The sequence below is a fragment of the Puma concolor genome, chromosome A1 (genome assembly GCF_028749965.1).
Source record: "Puma concolor isolate L17-30 chromosome A1, mPumCon1.1.hap2, whole genome shotgun sequence".
In the NCBI taxonomy this organism is placed as follows: Eukaryota; Metazoa; Chordata; class Mammalia; order Carnivora; family Felidae; genus Puma; species Puma concolor.
Window position 1 is genome coordinate 216,978,531 of NC_141667.1, and position 14,878 is coordinate 216,993,408.

Sequence of the window (14,878 nt, forward strand, 5' to 3'; positions counted from 1 at the left end):
ATACCTTCTCTAGTTGAAGAACGGAAGGACACCCTCCTTCCTTATGTATTCCAGCCATGCAAATTGTACCCCAGAGGAAGAGAGACCAGAGAAAGGTCTCCGTGCTCAAGAATATAGGAAGGACACAGAGATCAGTACATCGTTGCCTTGGCTCTTCTGTACAGAGCCCTTGACCACCAGAAAGAAGTCATTGCTGAAGAATTAGCTAAAAATGGGGGGAAAAAAGGAAAAAGAAGGAAAGAAATCAAACACCATGTGAGAGTCTCACCACGGCATATATTTGGTTGTACAGCAGATCTAACTGTACTGTATACCGTGGCCAATCTGGAAGATTCTTCTTCTTGTGGTGTTAGCTCCCGCCTGGGAAACTTCAAACCTCTTAATAAACTAGAAGGTAAAGAGGTATGTTCTAAGCTCCTTCACCTTCTTTCTAGCAGGGCGGTCAGCTTGCATTTAGGATACTCCTAAGTTGTGTGTGCCTCTGCAAGGAGCCAACAACATGTATTCCTGGTAGATTGCGGGGACAGGGCCTCAGTCAGATACGCCATTGTGGGGGTCATCGGCCCAGAGCCCCTCGAACAGGACCTACAAATGTCAATATCAAGAGCACTAGTCCTCTCTAGACATACGCATGGGATGCCAAGCTTGGCCATCGTCCCAGCCTACCAGCCCTCTGCCTCCACGCTGGATGGACGGAGCCCCTTCTAAGATACAGATAACATCACGGTTGCCAAGGAAAATCCCGAGCTGCCCCACTGCTGGGTGGCCGTTGGTAGTGAGACTTCCTCACAGTTCTTCCTGGATCTCTGGAAAATCTCCCTGGAAACTGCTAGGAGAAGCCTCTTTTTGCTGCACCTGTTTGCCTCAGGGCTTCTGGTTCTCTCTAATGATTTTCGGTGAGGGTGGGGGAGTAGACTTCGTGCTATCTGCATTATCAGCACAACTGATTTAACTGCATCCGGGACTGAGAGAAATTTTCAAAGATTTCCTTCCCTGGCCAAGCAAACAAAATATTGTTGTTTAGGAATCAAATATTTGTACTCAAAAAAAATTTTTTTTACATTTATTTATTTTTGAGAAACAGAGTGAGACAAAGCGTGAGCGGGGGAGGGGCAGAGAGAGAAGGGGACACAGAATCTGAAGCAGGCTCCAGGCTCTGAGCAAGCAGTCAGCACAGAGCCTGATGTGGGGCTCGAACCCACGAACTGTGAGATCATGACCTGAGCCCAGGTCGCACGCTCAACCGACTGAGACACCCGGGTGCCCCAAATATTTGTACTTTAAAGCAAAGCTTTGCTGTAAGGAAAGGACAATGTAAACATGTATTCTCACTTTTGATCCAGAGTCAAGGAGATCTTTATTTATTTTTATTTTTTCATTTATAATTTACTTAGGGCGAGTGAGCACACAAGCTCAGGAGGGTGAGAGGGAGAGAGGGAGGGAGAGACAGAATCCCAAGCAGGCTCTGCACCTGCACTTCAGCATGAAGTCCCAGGTGGGGCTCGAACTCACAAACTGTGAGATCACGACCTGAGCCAAAACCAAGAGTCAGATGCTCAACCGACTGAGCCACCCAGGCACCCCAAGGAGATCTTTAGATGTAAGGAGCATATCCTTATATTTTGTGCTATCCCTGGATATAAGGTCTGTTGAGACGAAACCAGAGCTCTGTTAAATTGAGGACAGGTCCATTGGTGGGTGTAAGCATGGGCCCGAGGGTGGTCTTCTCGAGAAAGGGACAAATGAAAGCCCAGCTGCTCCTTTTGTCTGTATGCATACACTTCACCGAGGTGAGGAGTGAGCCACAGGGTAGAATAAAGAATCCTTGGACTATTATCTCAAAATGTGAACAATTTTTATAACCTGTTCTAGGGGATGATGAACTCATCAAGGTGAGAAACTCGCCTGCTTTGAGAGAGCTGGGCTGTGACTGGGTGCTGTGTTCCAGTGATTTACAGTCCCTTTTAATGCAGCTGGGATTGGGAGCGAAGGTCAGAGTGGGTCTTTGAGCAGATGTATGAGAGTGGATTTTAGATATAAATTATGCAGCACTTGAAGTTCAACACAGATACAAATCGAGCAGCTCCTTCGTGGCGTTTGGGGAGTTATGACTGATGTGTGGTCTGCTTATGAATGGGAGTAGGTCACCCTTCACTTATGAGAGTATTTTTCACATTAGGGTACCCATAATTAATTAGGGGTTCATGTGGTGAGGTCATGAATGGAAATGCTTGGTGTTTTGACCCCCTAAATCTGTGTTCTTGCCCACAAGGCCTCAAGGATAGATTTCTTTCATAGTTCACGGAGGAATGATGCGATCTTGCCTCTCAGCACAGCAGGAAACACTTTCATGGCGCCATTAAATTGGAGCTTGTCCACGCTGCGGCAAGGAAGCTGATTTTTCGTGAGACAAATCGTGTAGTATATTTTATTTCGATCCAGGATCTAACTTGGAGACTCCTTGATGACGAATTTTTTTTTTTCCCTAAATATTTTGGATAGAATTGGTTTACTTTTCCATTCAAGGGTGAAAAGGAATTCTAAACAACTCAGACTTTCGCTGGTCCAGCTAGTCAAATAAAGGAAAACTTGATGTGGTACGGCAGCCAGAAGGAATTTACTTCCCAGTGTAGCTAATCCGTGTCCACCTTCTGACGGTAGCATGCATGCCTGAAGCTTTGCTTTGAGTCGTTGCTGAAATAGTCAAGGAAGCCCCAGGAGCCCAGCTTATTTTTGCATGAGGTATTTGATGGTAAACATGTATACTCTGAGTGCTGGGCTCCTGAGAAAAGCAAGGCTTTATTTTGAAGTCCCAACGGCCGGCTCTCTGCCTCTCATTAAGAAGAAACCACCACGATCAACACTTGCTTTCTGCTTGAAGCCTGTAGGGTCCAGTGCTGTCACATCTTAGAGGATTTGTATTTCTAGGTCTCTGAGTGGAAGTGCCTACCAGTTCTGTTCATTTGTTCCTGAAATGTGAGCTTTTGTAATGAAGTGTCCTAGAGTGGACTTCAGTACAGAAGGGCCCCATTATTTAGTAACACGGACTTTTGTGATGTTTGGAGCCTCCTGGGAAGGTCTGTAGGTTCACTGTGACCTAAAGCTTTTAAATAATTTATTTAAGTTTATTTATTTAGAGAGACACAGAGAGCGTGAGCAGGGGCAGAGACAGAGAGAGAGAGACAGAGAGAGAGAATGAATGAATCCCAAGCAGGCTCCACACTGGCAGCGCAGAGCCTGATGGGAGGCTCGAACTCATGAACTGTGAGATCCTGACCTGATCTGAAATCAGGAGTCGGATGCTTAATCGACCGAACCACCCAGGTGCCCCCTGAAGCTTTAAAATCAAAATCTTATCTTCCGTGGGTTGTCCGTTTTGTCTTTCAGGAAATGCCGCAGGACTTTTTCCCTCCACATCAGAGGATTTTCTCCTTTTCTTCTCTATAGCCCACCCCTTACCCTGCCTCTTCCTTGTCCCCTTGTTCTTCTTCATGGCTTCACAATTCTTGAGAGCACTTCGTCCTCTCTTTTCGGCACAGCAGGAATGGGCTACCTCATTCCACATATTCCATTCTCGACTTTGCCGAACTGCTCAATGAACACCAGTCACTGTTGCCCTCGAAATTTCTTGTTCGAGCCACAATCAGGTTTTCTGTTACTTTTAGCCGAAGGCGTTCCTGACTTAATCAGAAGGAAGGTACTTAATAATGATGAAGACCAGTTGTCAAAAGCCACCAGCAAATATTATTATGAATAATACAATGGAAAACAACTTATATTAAAGTCAAGCAAGAACTGCACAGAGATGGTTCCTCCTGCCATTATTATTCAACAGTTTTTTTCTTGAAGGCTCTAGGGAATGCGATAAGGACAATAAAAAACAAAACAAACAAACCAAAAAACCCAGGGGCGCCTGGGTGGCTCAGTTGAGCCTCTGACTTCAGCTCAGGTCATGATCTCACAGTTTGTGAGTCTGAGCCCCACATCGGGCTGTGCTCTCAGTACAGAGCCCGCATTGGGTCCTCTGTCCCTGTCTCTCTCTGCCCCTCCCACACTGGTGCTATCTCAAAAATAAACATAAAAAAAAATACCATGAGACAAAAACATTAAAACCAATATAACAAATGAAGTCCTGAAAGTTCAACCGTGCAGAGTTGTATTTTTGTATTTTGTATAGTGTGCACCGTGGAGTTGGGTTTTTGTGAGTTTAATAAGATCAGTTGTACAGCCAGCTGGGATTTTGGGGGTTAAGCTGTGCTTTCTAAATTAATTATTTCCTGGTTGTAGTTTGGTGCTATTTGATAGAACTTAGGTGTTTCAGCTTATATATCTGTATAGCTGTAGGCTGGACTTCCCAGGATATTGGCAATTATCCAGAAATTTCTCAGATGTTTGGTTCCTGTTTCATCGGGTAAATTGGTCTGAGAGAATAATGGAGATCTGGATATACACCACTCACTCACCTTCCCTCCGTATCCTCCCTCGTTCCCGGTAAAAAGTTCTCTTCTTTCCATTTGAGCTCAACTGTTGATTGTCTTATAGCAGACTTTGCACTATTACAGACTGGATTATTGTTGATCTTGTAATCAATAGAAACAATAAGAAAAAGATAAAACTTTTTTTTGCATGTGATGTGACTATTTTCTCTGAACATCTACTAGAAGACAGAATTTGTCAAAGTGTTTGGATACCAACCAAACGTACAAAATAATAACTCTTCTCCGTTTTAGCAATACCCACGTAAAGCCTGAAAATGGCATTAATGGTAGTTACAAAATTTATAACATGCCGATGAAGAAACATAAGATATAAAATGTAAGAAAAAATTTTACTTGAACAAATGAAAAATCATACTATATTCTTGGAAGGGAAGACATGATTGTTCTAAAAATGTCAGTTCCCCCAAATTAATAGAAATATAATGCAATTGCAGTTAGAAACCCAGCAGTGTTGTGTTAATGTGTTTGTTTAGTTTTTAATTGGATAATGTGATCTTAAGGTTTATGTGGAAGAATAATTGTATCTGAACTTGCGAAAAAATATGAAAACAATAGTAAGATGGTTTTTCCTTGATCAGATTTCAGAACACATTCTAAAGCCTCAAAACTGACCTGATATAAGTAAGTGTGATGACAAAGAGAAAGTGGCAGAGAGTAGAGAATCCAGAAATGGATTCTACCCAGTGGGAAGAGCTTGGTTTATTTAACCAAAGATACTGGCCCAAGGAGTTCTCCATCTAGAAGAAAATCAGGTTGGTTCCCTATCTCCTATTATAGTATAGAATAAAATTATGAATGGATCAAAAAGTTAACGTAAAAAGAGAACAGTAAAAATTACAAAAGAAATCTGGGAAAATGCAAATACAATCAGGATTTGGAGAAACAGTGGTAATGAAGACTGAGAACCCAGTATCCATAAAAGAAGAGAGACAAGTTTGTATAATATAGAGAACATAGAGGGTAAAATTGCCTTTGATAGACAATGTATTAAAATCTATAAATACGATGACCTCTTACAAGTTTGACAAAAACATAAAACAAGAGAAGAAATTCGAAAGAAAAATGCCTGAAATGATAGGAGTAGACACTGTGGATGTGCAGACTTGTATCTGCCTTGGAGGGTGACCTCTTGGAATGCGGCCACCATACGAAGAAATCCGGACACGTGTTCCCACGCCGACAGCCAGGACCAGCTGCCAACGTGTGAACCCGGCCCTGGGGACTAGTTAGCTAAATGGCCAGTCACGTGCGTGACCCTAGCTGAGACCAGCAGAAGAACTATCGGGCTGAGCCCTGCCCAAACTGCTAATCTACAGAACCATGAGGAAACGAATGGTTGCTGTTTTAAGGCAGGGGTTGGCGAAAGGTTTTTTTTTTTTTTTTTTAATTTAAAAAAAAGTTTGTTTTTGAGAGACCGGGAGCGCGAGGGAGTGGGGGACAGGCAGAGAGCGAGGGAGAGAGAATACGAGGCAGGCTCCAGGGTCGGAGCTGTCAGCGCAGAGCCCGACGCGGGGCTCGAACTCGCGTACAGTGAGATCATAACCTGAGCTGACATCAGACACAACCAGCTGAGCCACCCGGGTGCCCCCAAGGCAGGGGGTTTGCAAAAGTGTTTTAAAGGGTCAGACAGACTGTAAGATCTCTATCACGATGACTTACTTTTGGGTTGCGGGACAAGAGCAGCCATTGACAGTAGGGGAAAGGAATGGGTGTGGCTGTGCTGGAATAAAACTTTTTGTTTTTGCAAAGACAGGTGGCTGGCTGGCTGGCTGTCGTTTGGTAACCCCCACTGAATCGGTCGGTTGGGCCGCAATCACGAAGTCATACCGAGGGATGTCGGTGACGTTGTCAAGCGAACAAGGCAAGTTGCAGAACAACGTGTAGAGTGTGGTCTTCGAAATGTTGGCCACAAACGTCTAAACCAAGCCCAGAAAACCTTCGGTGTCCGTGCACGTCTGCATGCATACATGTGCGTGAGTGCAGCGAGTGCAGGGATGCCTCGGAGTAGTGGATTATTAGGCGGAGGCCCGTTGGAGGCGGGGTGTGCTGAGATGAATATTGGCTCCGTGCGGTTTCATGTTGTTTCCGGTTCTGCAACGAGCCAACGACTTCTGAACTTTGAACGCCATCGAAGAAGGAAAAAATGAAAAAGAGTTAAATGCCTTGAGATTTCTGTCGCGCTCAAAGACCGCGTGCAGCCACTGGCTCCATCCACCGTCGTCACTAGAGGGCGCTGGGCATTTGCCAGGTGGCAGAAGGGAGCCCGGTGGTGGGGGTGGTAGGAAGACCGCATGCTGGAAAGAGGAGGGGGATTTTCTGTTTGAACTGTTGCTCCGGCTTGGATTTTCTGAAGGCCGACGGAAGCCTGAAAGTCATTGGTCGTTGCCGAGTGGACCAAATACCTAAGGATTTATAGAGGCCATCAACGGAGGCTCCTCTGACTCTTTGGGTGGAGCCTCCGCTGTTGGCCCATGGTCATCTATCCTAGGGGCCTTACCACAGAGCACCCCGCTGTCACAGCTGGGCCTTCTGGTGCGTTCTTGTAACCGTCATCTGGGTATCCGTGAGCGGAGGGGAGGCTCTGCTACGATTCGCGAGAACCCACCCTCACGGGGATGTGAAATTTCTCCCTTTCTCTGCAGAAAACCTCTCTCGATTGATCGTTCCAATTGCTGTGAGAAGGGAATCATTCACAAGAAGGATCACTGAGTAGCAGAGCAATTAAAAAAAAAAAAAAGTGCTTAATAGCCAATGCCGCCAATTCCCGGCCCCGTCAGTGAGTCCACGATGGTGAACGTGGCACCAGCCCAAGCGTCATGTTCCGGCGAATCCTCTGGCCCATTGACACTTAGCCGGCCCCTCACAAAAAGACTGATAGAGCCAACTTGAAAGAAATTGTTTTTGGGCCCAGACGACTGAGAGTTTGAACATAAATGAAAAGTACAACCCATATGAATGGGTAGAGGAGTGTTTTCTTGTGTGGGGGAGGTAAGAGAAACTTTTTGACCAGTTTTCATAGTATCTCACCTAAATATAGATGATACATAGGCATGTACATGTGTATATACTACACAGGCACATATATATATATATACACACACACACGTATATGCCTACGTATCATATATATATATATCTTATAACACATACACAGCTTAGACTTGTCAGGCACAGTGTTTTAGCTTTTTCAAAGCAGTCTGATATCTGTTACCTCATTCGGATCAGCATACAGAGTTCCCGATGACTACCTAAGTCAAACTTTGGTTTACTTTACGTTGGTACGCGGAAATGATCTCATCAGTCGGGGATGGCATGTTGGGGCGGCAATAAATTTTGAAGAAGATAATTTCATCTCTGATTCCTGACTCCTCGGTTTCTCAGCGGCCTGGCAGGAAGGGACGGAAGGGGGCGGGGGCACCAGGGCTACAGAGGGTGCCAGAAAGCTGTGAGTCTTGCAAAGGCCTGAGCGGCAGCCGCAGCGGGAGGGAGGGAGGACGCCGGCCGCCCTCCTGCCCTCTGTGCACTGAGCCCAAGACAAGAAGCAGGAATGAAATACTTGGAGGGAGTGGGAATTCTCAAGTGCAGCCACATTTTAAGGGCACGGATGAGTACTCCCCCGGAGGACTTACGTATTTTTAGTGTTTTGTTTTTAAAGAAAAGGAAAAGAATACCACCACAACCGGAAAGGATTTGACACAACAGCATCAAGTTTCGAGGATGGGTTTGGAAGAAGTCATCCCACCATATGGCAGGAGTCTGAAGCCCCTTTCCATGGCTTCTTTCACTGTGGGTTTACGTGGCCTCCATGAAAACGGGGAGCAGTTTTCCTGATGTCAACCAAGCACCAGAATTCTGCTTCTGTGCACGGTGGCCTTGGTGTGGCGTCTCAGCTGAGCCGCGTCGTGGCTCTAAGGCAGGCTTATGGGGTTCCTTGGTAATCCAGGAGGAACTTCAGTTCCAGAAATTTGGACCTGGAGGGACTCTAGGACTTACCTTGTCCCACCCGCGTTAGGGGGCAGCCTCCTTCTCAACGCTTCGCTAGGACAAGTGACAAAAACAGCGAGGTCGGGAGAAACGTAGGCTGGGTGTGGGAGCGCGTGTCTAATTGTGTGGTACACGGGGTAGCGGCAAGGGAGGGAGAAAGGTGCCCACCGGGACAGGGGGACGGGCTTTCAAGGGTACTTGGCCTGAGCTTTGGCCTTCACTCCCCTTTGCCAGCATTTGACGTGGGACGGCCTGAGAGAGGGCGGGAAGGAGGTTGTGATGAGCCCATAAAACCTTCTGCTGTGTGGGTCTCCTACAGAACGTCATTGTAGCTGTCTGCCTCCCTAGATTGCTGGTTCCAGGGTGATGGGAGGGGAGGCCTTGATTCCCACATGCGGTCTCAGTGTAGAAGTTAAAGGCAAGGAGCACGGAGTCAGACTCTTACTACCCGCCTGACCCTGGGCAAGTCACTTACGCTGTTTCTGAGTCTTCGTCCATTAACAGGAAGCTAGTGATATGCTCCCACGATTAGTGTGGTGATTCAGTTCTATCTTTGGACGAAATAGAACATTAGAGGCCTGTCACAATCTAAGTATTTTTTTTTTAAAGTTTTCATTTATTTTGAGAGAGACAGACAGTGTGAGCGGGGGAGGGGCGGAGAGAGAGAGGGAGAGCGAGAATCCCAAGCAGGCTCCGTGCTGTCAGCACAGAGCCCGACGTGGGGCTCGAACTCACGAACCCCGAGACCATGACCTGAGCCCATACTGAGAATCGGAAACGTAACTGACTGAGCCACCCGGGTACCCCATAACCCAAGTATTTAATAAGTCACTGGGTTATTTAATAATAACCCAAGTATTTAATAAGCAATACATGTATTGCTTCCCACCACACATCTATTGGGCTCCTTTTGGGCATCTGGAGTCAGATGGGGGCTAAGAGCCGCCTCCTAAGAGTTCATGACCACTGGGAGAGCATTCATTGGAGGCGTGCTCCCAATTTGAGTAATTGGCTGCTTTGAAATAAGCTTGATTATCTGGGAAAAGGAGGTGACAGTCCCTGAGGACAGGCCAGGGGACGGAAGCAACAAAGAGCAGCGTCTTGTTAGCGCACTAGAGGGGCCTTCAATCACCGAGCCGGTTCCCTTTGTTAGTGAGACTTGGGCTTTCCACACGAGGTGCCGCTCGTCCATTGCATTTATTCCGCCATTATCCAGCCGTAGAGCCCCGATGACAGTCCTTCATTAGTCCCCAGAGAGGGCTCTTCTTTGGCCCTGACTGCATCGCAGAGAACAGAAACTGGGCTGCTGATTGGGGAGGGCCGACGCATCATCACTCAGCTTGTGTTTGCACCGATGGGGGGGGGGGGAAGTGACAAGTCTGCAGTTCGTGTTCTTACAGAGATGATGAGCTGTCTCAAACCAGCAATTTGGCTAAAAAGGAGTCTGCACGACTCCAAGCAAATTTGTCACTTTGTGTTCCCCTCCTCTTTCCTGAGTGTTAATGCAAGTTTGCAGTTGAATTTCAGATATTCTGAAATCGCATTTCCTGGCATTCATTGATGCTACGCTGAAAGCAGAATGCTAAGTACAGTACATTTTTTCTTTTGCACCCAAATGAATCTTGGAACTACATACGTATGCATATATATATATATTTTTTTCAGTTCTTTTTGCTTTGGCACTATCATCTCCTGACCCAGACACCATCTCATTTCATTCAGTTCTAAACGTTTTTGTTTAGCTGTTGCTGCTGCACATCATCATTACTATGAGTTGTACCCAGATTTTTAACATAGCAGGCAATTGTACTTTTTCCAGAACCAAGTAAATGCTGCGTGATTTTAGGATTTGTCCTGGCATTTTTTCTTTTCTTTCCTTCTTCTTCTTTTTTTTTTTTTTTCTGGGTCAGAAAAGGCTTGGAAGAAAATATCCAAAAACAGAGGGTCTCGAGAAACAAAACATCAGAAGATCCATTTAAAAATACTGTCTGAAAACTCCTTTGGCTGCACGGTTCAGATTAGGGGAGGGATCGGAGCTGTCCCGAGGAGGAATTTGCCCGTGGGATTCTGACAGAGCTGAAAATGCTGGAGAGTGGTAGCAGATAAGAGGAAGGAAGGCAGTCACAATCAGGAGGCAGGTGAGAAAGTTGTGGACTTGAGTCCTGGTGTCTCCTTGAGATAGATAATACAGGCTTCTAGTAGAGGTAGTCTTAAAAGGGTCATAAAAAGCCTTGACAGCTTGATGGATATGGACATCATCTATTTTTTTTCTTTCAGTGTAAAGAATGGGATCCTATCAAAGCACTTCCTAACTAGGAAAAGGATTATCTGTGTGTAGACTAACTGAACGCACCCAGGCCCCGTGCCACCTGCCGCCGGCTGTCCTCACAACATGCCTGTTTACGCTGATGTACTGTTGGGTGTTTCGAGCCCCCTCTGACCGGCAGCGGTGGTGATGTGTTGTTCTCAGCCTTCCTGGAACCTTTCTGCGTTTTGAGATCTCTTTTATATCGGTGGCCGGAGCCGGTGGTAAGTACGCCCCCTAGCAGAAGGAAAACGCAGTCTGTGCGCCCGCCTATGCACAGCTCCGGTAGAAGACGAGGCGGGTGCCCGAGCCACGACTGTTCCTCGAAGAGCCTACAGCAGTTCCTCGCTGCTGTCAGTAATGGTAATTATAGTTATAGAGCACTGTCCCCTGAGGAGCTCAGAGCACTTTGTAGACGCTGTGGCATTGATCCTCGTAACACGAGTGTAACAGGGAGAAGGAGCACGCATTGTTATCGTTTTATAGATGGGGAAACTTAACCGAGACGGGCAGAAATGACTTTCTGTTCACGTGGCGCAGGTCATGCCGTAGAGGTTTCATGAATTCTGATGTGTGTGCTAATCACCCCCGCTAAATCACTGCCTCGGACCAGCCTTTCTTAATAAGGATGTCAACTCAGGCGTATCGCAAAGACGTTGTTCCATAATGAAAAGTCATTCAAAGACAATTTAGTTCTTCTTTTATTTGTATTCTCACCAAAAAAGCTACAGGAGAGCTTATCGCAGGAGTTATCTCCGAGTCAGGATAAAACAACAAAGGCCCGATATCACGTCATGAACAGGGAGGAGGGGTGGGGCAGGGGTAAGATATGTGCTGGAAAACGTGTGCTAAAGCCAGTTACTGCAACGGATTTAGCTTTGAGATTCCTGGCAGTCAAGGCTAAAAGGAAAACTAGATGACGTATCAAGGTCTGCATCCATTAAAATAAAATATGCTGTGAGGCAACAGGAGTTTAGGTGTGTGGGCTCAAGTAGACCAATTAGCCTAGGAATAAAGGATAAATTTTGCATCTTCTGAAAAAGCATCCTATGACCAGATCACGGAGAGGCTGGCTGCTTGTCCTAAAACACCACACACACACACACCCCACCCCTTTATTTTCATATTCCGGTACGTAAAAGTTGAAGGTGATGTGTGGTTAAAATTAGCATTGAGGGCAGACCTAAAAGGCACAATGGGAGTAGAAAGCTATAAGTGGCTGCTTGGTGACTGACAGGTGGAAGACAGTGGAGGGGACATTTTTGCCAGATAGCAGCCTCGGTCTTTCTGCAATATATGATGGACTGTAGATTCTCCTTATATCAGCTCTTTCTGTCTTTTTCTCCTTGATTTACAGTATTGCTTGGATGTTTATAATCTTCAACTGTGAATGACCCCTGGGGACAGTTATCTTAACATTTACCTCAGGGGCCGGCTCTGATCTCCAAACAAATACCAAGTTCCAGAAAGAGTTCTTTGCTCACCGTGGCTGCAAAATAAACAGGTCTCCAAGCTCCCTGCAAATTGGGGGCTCTTTAAACGGTGTTTGAAAAAGAGGCATCTGGGCAGTTTTTCCTTGCTTATGCTTTTTACTCTAAACTGAGAATAACCTCAAGGGTTTTTGCTTTTAGAGGCTTAGCTTTTCCAGTTCTGGAAAATGCACGAGGATGTCACCAGTTGTCCTAAACTTAAGCACTGCCCGAGACAAAATGTTGGCATGCTAAAAGTGTTGAAGGATCGAGAACATTCTCCTCAACACCCTCTTCATGAGCGATGCCCACTTCAGCTAAATCCTGCCCAACTATATTTTCCTCGATGGTGTGTGTGTGTGTGTGTGCGCGTGTGTGTGTGCGTGTGTGTGTGTGTGTGTGTGTAGGAAATTCTGACATCTAGATATGAGGCAGAAAAGATTAGATGTTGCTTAGATAAACGGTGCCTCACAAACCACTTGCCGCCTTTTTAAACAGGGATAAAATACAACTTGATTTCGGTATTATTGATATTATTTCTGGCTCTTGAAGACCTATGAAATGAAAACTAAGCTTTAAAAGCTTTGCAGTTAATTGCTGCTGAGTTAAGTGGTTTTTTTTTTTTTTTTTAAACACCTTCATGCTGACACATAATTTAGAAAATCAATCAGGGAGATGAGGATTAAAAATGTGAGTCTAAAGTACTCCTGGCTAATTACAAAATGCTGTAATAAACTCTGAATGGCCCAGAGCACCACTGAGGGCCTGAGGCTCTTGCTGGGGATTGCTGGACAGAGGGATGTCATACAGCGAGGGTGAGAGCAGAGGAAGAGAGTGGGGGGGGGGGGGGTGGACAGAGGAAAGTCCTCTGTCTGTTCTGAAAAAGGTGTTCCTGGTTAGTGAAAATCAGTCCTGCATAACATTTCTTCAAACACCGAGACTGTCAAATTATGGAGAAAGGCAGTAGTTGTAGAAATTGAAGGTGATATTTATGCCTTTCATAAATGGACCCTGTGCCAGTAAATAAGGATGCCTGTAAACCATCACACCTTTACTGTGCATTTAAGCTTCCATTTTCCCTCCTTAAGGGGGTGATAATGCTCCCAAGAGAACAAAATTTTTTTCTCGGGTGGTGAGAAAGAAATAATATTCTCTTTATGTATACAGCATGGGTAAACATACAATGCATAAACAGATACACAGAATCTGTATATCTGTGGTGTTAAATTTTATTTTTTTAAACATTTTTTAATGTTTATTTACTTTTAAGAAAGAGAGAGCAGCGTAGGGGGAGAGAGAGAGAGGGAGACACAGAATCCGAGGCAGGCTCCAGGCTCCGAGGTGTCAGCACAGAGTCTGACGCGGGCCCGAACTCACGAACCTCGAGATCGTGACCTGAGCCGAAGTCGGACCCCGACTGAACCACCCGGGTGCCCCAAGTGGTAGTAAAACTTCACAGGTGGGAGCAAGTAGGAAAAACATGTCAATGGATCCAGTGTAGTATTGGGTACAGTAGTGAAAATGAGGTTGGGAACCCTTCTGTAGATTGAAGGGCCCAAGCGAAAGTTAAGTGGCCACTTCCCAGCAGGTCAATTCTTTGGCAAGGCTCTTTGCCAGTCCCTCTTCTGGGGGTAAAGAGGCTGAAGAAATGCACTGGGCACCAGTGCCTGGTCCCAGCCAACCGTGAGCTGGGGGTAGGGCAAAAATTTGAATTTAGAGTGAGGCGAGTCATTCCAGCTCGGGACATGAGAATTTTCAGAATTATGCAAGAGACAGTAGGCAAAAAAGAAGAAAAGGGAAGAGGAAGAGGAAGAGGAAGAAGGAAGGGCCACAGCAGTGGGAGAGCTGTGACGTCCTGTCATGTCCTGTGCGGAATATTTATCCCCGTTTCTCGGCTTTTCTTGGTTGAACACATCTGGCTGATAACGCTTGGCGCTCGACTGGAACAGTGCCTTGGGAACTGAACCGTGGGGAGGTGAATGCTTGTCTCGTGCAGTGTCCCCCGCGGGAGTTCAATCCTGTCCTTCCCACTGCTGGACCAAATCCAGCTCTGTGATCCTTCAGACAGCGCAAAGCTTTCTTTCCCTGCCTTTGGCAGTTTCTGACTACTTGGGTCTTTTATGTGTTCTTAGTCCTTTCTTTTGGCTGGATGAGCTTTTGGTGCCTGATCTTGTGTCTGACGTCAGCCAGGGACATACTGGCTGTCAGGGAGTTTTGCGAAGTCTCGCAGATGAATAACCAGCCAGCCATCAGGGCATCGGAGGAGCGCAGCGTCCTTATGAGGATTAAATTAGCACCAAACTGGGGTGCCTGGGTGGCTCAGTCGGTTAAGCGTCTGACTTCGCTCAGGTCATGATCTCACGGTCTGTGGGTTCAAGCCCCACGTCGGGCTCTGTGCTGACAGCTCAGAGCCTGGAGCCCATTTTGGATTCTGTGTCTCCCTCTCTCTGCCCCTCCCCTGTTCATGCTCTGTCTCTCTCTGTCTCAAAAATAAATAAACGTTAAAAAAAAAAAATTTTTTTTTAAATAAATAAATAAATAAATTAGCACCAAACTTTGAGAAGGGAAGGAAGAGGCACCCAGGAAATTACTAACCCATAACTCTAATTCCCTACCTGGTA

At 46.0% G+C, this 14,878-nt stretch overlaps 1 long non-coding RNA gene across 1 annotated transcript; it reads right to left on the reverse strand.

Annotated features, from left to right (window-relative positions):
* Positions 1-262: 262 nt before the first annotated feature.
* On the reverse strand, positions 263-6,736 carry LOC147584766 (uncharacterized). The gene is made up of 2 exons (XR_015253079.1): positions 6,159-6,736; positions 263-993 (listed from the first exon to the last, which is right to left on the reverse strand). It is a non-coding gene; the product is annotated as an uncharacterized LOC147584766 (long non-coding RNA).
* Between the last annotated feature and the right edge of the window lie 8,142 nt (positions 6,737-14,878).